The sequence below is a fragment of the Mustela nigripes genome, chromosome 14, assembly GCF_022355385.1.
Source record: "Mustela nigripes isolate SB6536 chromosome 14, MUSNIG.SB6536, whole genome shotgun sequence".
Lineage (NCBI taxonomy): Eukaryota > Metazoa > Chordata > Mammalia > Carnivora > Mustelidae > Mustela > Mustela nigripes.
The window spans coordinates 73,436,266-73,441,602 of record NC_081570.1 but is presented as its reverse complement, the minus strand read 5'-3'; the positions used below and the strand labels follow the sequence as shown (position 1 = coordinate 73,441,602).

The window sequence follows — 5,337 nt, the reverse complement described above, 5'->3', positions numbered from 1 at the left end:
ACACAGTTTTAAGCATTCAATTCTACTTCTACAGCTTCTTAAAATTCCCTGCAATATAATTATACTGATGGGAATGCAGAAAGATAATTGCTTTTAGAGGAAAGTTTCTCCTTTGTTCCATGTTCATCTGGCTTCCAGAAATGGAACAAGAGCCCTTGAACAGCAGAAATACGCATCCATGTGTCTCTAGTTATCATTTATTTACAAAGATAGACCTTGACAAATGTAATTTGTTCAATAAAATTAAAAGGATGCACGATAATTCACTTAGACAAAGAGACTTGAAAGGGGACGTCATCGGCAGCAGCACCGTCCATCATTCCAAATGATCAGCTGACTTTGAAGAAGTGGCAGGTGTTCCCCTTTTGGAATGCAGCATTGAAATAGTATTTAGAAGGGGGAAAAAAAGAAAGAGAGCTAGGAATTGGAGCAATTCTTTATTCAGGCAATAATTATACAAATTAGATCTATGAAAGCCAGAGAATGACTGTGCCTTGAACCCTGTCTGTGTGCATAGAACAATGGGGAAATTAATAATTAAATCTATTACATATGCTCATAATTCAATACAAAAGATACCTCAGTAGTTCAAACACTCCTGTATTTTCATTTGAATAAGGCTTTCACACATTCTCCTCATTATATATGTATTATATTTTAAATTTAACAGCTTATTTTGTTGCCTTTATGTTTGAATTAATAAGGGCACACTTTAATGCACTAATGGGGAAATGCATTAGCCGGCTTTGCAGACATAACTTTGAAAAATCTCCAGTTTCCCAAGGGTGAAATCAATTTGCCCCATAACGTGTTGTCTCACAGACACATCTGGAATCTTGGAAGAATAGCTCCCCTCTACAAGCTTCTGATTTGGGCCTCTGTATCTGAGAGAGGATCCCCAGAGTAGAAGCCTTCGCTAAATTGAGCAGACACGTCAAGATCATCTTCTGGATTTTGTAACCTCTTAGCCAGCTAACATAGTTTTCCGTGCCTGGCCCAGGCTATTTTTTTCAGAGAGTAAAAATAATTCTCCTATGAAAAAGTAAAGGTTTATTTTGAATCCAATAATTCATTTTCTCTTTTCTGCTTTCTCACTCTCTCTCTTTCTCTCTCTCTCCCCCTCTGGCTCCTTCCATCTCCCTATTTTTAACTCTTCATACTACTTCTGAGCCATAGAGAGTGGCAAGGAAATGGAAGTGAGGGAAGAAAAAAAGAAAAAGAGGGAGAAAGGAACGTCTATCTTATGGAGGGTAATGGGGTGGGCACTTTCACAATTGCTGAGGCACCAAGAATTCCTGGGGTTCCTGGAGAGGGAGGAACGTGGGTAAAGGGAAGCACTAAAATCCAAGAGGGCAAAATGAGGTCACAAAGTGGAGGTCCCTCTTATGGAAAACAGAGTGACCCCACTGGAGGATTGAATGCTAAGGACAGAACCAAGTGGAAAAAATCCACCCCACCCTTCCCCCAACCCCGCAACCGGGAAAAGAGACAAAGAAGTCAGTTGCTGAAGGAGAGAAAGAAAGGAAGCCTAACGCAAGGCTCATATATTGGTGCCGCGCACCGCCAGCCTACCCGGGGCGCCCAGGCGCACGTGGGGGAGCTTGTCGCTGCTGCCACTGCGGTCCGAGGCGGAGCTCCGTGCCTTTGGAGGAGCGGAGGAGCGCCAAATCCAATGATGGTAATTGCATTGCAGATTTCTAGCATCATTAGCAATTCTTAAAATTACATTTGCCCTGCTTAAGTTCTCTCTTTCCAGGTTGGTATATACGGAGGGGCAGGTCTCTGAAGGGGAGATGGGTTACAAAGAAATTCAATTGGACACGTTGGCTTCAGGTGTGCAGGTGGAGGCTGGCCAGCGGGGATTCACAGACCAGGAAAAATGCTTGTTTGTCTTATTTTAAATGCTGATTGCCGGGAGAATAAACAAAACCCGCAGCTAAATGGGCCTTAAAGGAACGCTGGGAATTTTGGAAAGAAAAAAAGCCTTACCAAATAACGGTTGGAACTAGCCCTGTGGGTCCTATGGTGACAAGCAGCATCCAAACACCCCAAGCAGTGGAGGAACTTGCATTTGAAATACTTGGTGCAGAAATAACCACTTCTCCCCTCTCCTTTTGTTTGTTTGTATTTAAAACAATGAATAAAACCCAGATGAATTAGTGGTTTTGCTTTGTTTGTTTGTTCCCTTAAAGAGAACATATTTGCTCATTAGGAAAGCTCTGACAGTCAGCTCCAGAAACAAAAGCCCAAAGTCCATGTCTCTTTTGGTGAGGACACCCTCCCCCAACCTTCCCCAGCTCAAGCACCTTGACACTGCCAGGACAGGGGAGGAGCAGAACCTATCTCTTCCAGAGCAGCTGGGCCCTGACAGTGGGGCAGGGTTCTGTGCAGCTGGGACTTCCATCGTGAAGTCACTGAGAATCCACCAACGCCACCCCCTTACAGGGTGGCCTCTAGTCTGAATCCAGCGACAGAAAGGGGGCCAGCTTCTGGGTATTCTTCCAACAATTCATACCACATAATTAAATTGCTAAGTGTGTGTGTGTGTGTGTGTGTGTGTATCACATATACACAGTTAGGAATATATATTATATATACAGCTCTATATATAAACACATACATAGAAAGTATGTATAGCTTTTAATTGGGCTGTCTTTTAAAAATAATTAAGCCAGTTTTAATGAAATATTGCTTAAGGCTGCTGGCCAGTGAAGGAGCCATCTTTTGCAGAGCATTAATAAACTGAGTCATTTGTACTAGATGACAGTGAGCTCTATCAGTCAATTCATAGTATTTACTAACTAACGAACTCAGTTTGCCGCCATGGGCCCAGGACCACAGGGCTGGGGCAGTGAGGCAAGAGCAGCGAGTCAAGATCTTTCCTGTACTGTCTCAAACAGTCCTCAGAGCTGCAGTGCACTGATGGTCCTGAGCTGGGAGAAGGGTCTGCCTCCTTTCAGACAAGGGCACAGCAGGAATCCCAGTCCATTTGTTCTGTCCATGGAAGGGCAGGTGACCCACTACAGAGGCTGGTGGGACCTTCAGAGATCCCTGTATCACCTATGGGCACACTAGACCAGGACTGGGAACGAGAGACATGAATGATCAGAAATGGTCCAGTTTCAGGGGCACCTGGGTAGCTTAGTCAGTTGATCATCTGCTTTGGGCTCAGGTCATGATCTTGGGATCCTGGGATCCAGCCCCTCATAGGTCTCCCTGCTCAGTTGGGAGCCTGCTTTTCCCTCTGCCTCTGCTCCTCCCTGCTGTTCATGCTTGCTCTTGCTCTCAAATAAATAAATACTCTGTTTTTAAAAAGTGTCCCAGTTTCACCTATAGAGTGAAAGATGTGTGCTTGTCAACCTCCTAATATCAATAACATTAAAACACAGACAGCATTATTGAAATGTGTGATGTTGACGGTGTTAATATTTCAAACTCTTAAAATGAGGGTAGTACATGCCTTCAACTCAACAATGTTGTGTGTCAATATATCTCAATAAAACTAGAAGAAAAACATAAAGGTTGTCATTCCTTAGCAGGACATGATGATTTCTACACAACAAAACCAGACACTGAGAGAAGACTTTTCTTTATATTTTTGGTAGCAAAAAGTATTTAGAGGCAAAGGAATATCTGGCTTGGTTTTTAGTTAAAGGGATGGTTAAGAAATCTTTACAAACCTACTGACTTCCACCAAAACTAAACATATGGACAAGCTGCCAAGCAGAGGGCTATTCCAACAAGATGGTATAGCACTATTTCTTGAACTGAAGGGGCCTGGGTGAAATTCCCCTTGAGTGGGGGAGGGAGCTGACCCCCAGTCCCCTCACATTACAGTGTTTATCCCCAGTGGCATGGCTGCATCATGAATCTCTCTCCTCAAGAGTCCCTGGAGAAGAAAATAAGTCATTTACCTTCTCTTCGTTTCTACTAAGGAGAGGAGAGGGCATTGTAACCCATGAGGGAAAACAGGGCCTCCTGGGTTACTCAGTCAGTTAAGCATCTGCCTTCAGTTTAGGTCATGAGCTCAGGGTGCTGGGGCCAAGCCCAACCTTGGGCTCCCTGTTCAGTTGGAGTCTGGCTTCTCTCTCTTCCTCTTCCTCTTGCCCCTCCCGTCCCCCACTTGTGCTCTCTCTCAGACAAATAAATAAAATCTTTTTTAAAAAATGAAGGAAAACACTGGTATCTCGGGGAACCTTTCTCCCAATCCCAAACATGGTGAATAAAGCCGGTACTTTAAGATGTCCGTATAATCAGCATGGTGAAAGACTGGAACAGTGGCTTAGACTGAATCATCAAACCCCTATCACATATTGGCCATATATTGCAAGAGGGCACCTCATAAACATACTAGTTAATCATCTTCACCACAACCCACTGAGGTAGGTAGTAGTATTCCCATTAGCAGGGGACTGAGGCTCAAGCCGTGAAGGGACCAGCTCACAGACCAGAGCTCACAGAGGTCAGAGGCAGGATTCAACCCCCACAGGCCTGCAGTCATGGGGCCCCTCATTCTCGGGACCCTTCCTGGCCCTCCCTCTCCCTTCTCCTTCCCCTGACGGTTGTCGTCGCTAGATCACTCTGTCTGGCTTCTCTTTGTCCCCACAGCTGAGGCTAACGTAGTTGAACTTCCCGGGCCTGCACTCCATAGACACGGTACTTCTAGTCAAAAGGCAGCTTTTGGGGCAGAAAAAGAAGCTGCCTTCTTCACAAACCACTTCCAGATCTGATAGCCCTGGTCAACAGGCAAGGAAAAAGCACCCGAAGCGTGCGAAGGAAAGGGGCCAAACTTGACTTCATTCTTTTTTTTCTTTTTTTTAAAGATTTTTATTTATTTATTTGACACACAGAGAGAGATCACAAGTAGAGAGGCAGGCAGAGAGAGAGGAGGAAGCAGGCTCCCCGCTGAGCAGAGAGCCCGATGCGGGGCTCGATCCCAGGACCCTGAGATCATGACCTGAGCTGAAGGCAGAGGCTTAAACCACTGAGCCACCCAGGCGCCCCTTGACTTCATTCTTGACTCTCCAGAATGGGGACGTGGCGGGAAGCCCTGGTGTGGGGACGAACCCCGGATCCCGCCTAAACCAGAGCCCGAGGGCCCAGACCGACGGAGACCTCAGAATGAGCGTCCGTGGCGCACGAACGGTGGAGCGAGACGGACAACCCATGGGGCCGACAGAAGCCATTTGTCTGGATGGGGACAGAGGAAAATGTAACTGGTGATGCAGACGTGAGAGAACAGCAACTGACTCTGAAGTAGGGAAACTCGATTGCGACTGGAGAGGCAGCTGGGCATCTCCGCGGGAACCTGAGAGGAACCGAAAAGGGGCGGCGACC

The 5,337-nt window shown here is 45.9% G+C and overlaps 1 long non-coding RNA gene across 1 annotated transcript; it reads right to left on the bottom strand.

Moving 5' to 3' along the window:
• Window positions 1–250: 250 nt before the first annotated feature.
• On the bottom strand, window positions 251–2,079 carry LOC132001994 (uncharacterized). The gene is made up of 3 exons (XR_009399740.1): window positions 1,990–2,079; window positions 1,573–1,782; window positions 251–362 (listed from the first exon to the last, which is right to left on the bottom strand). It is a non-coding gene; the product is annotated as an uncharacterized LOC132001994 (long non-coding RNA).
• Between the last annotated feature and the right edge of the window lie 3,258 nt (window positions 2,080–5,337).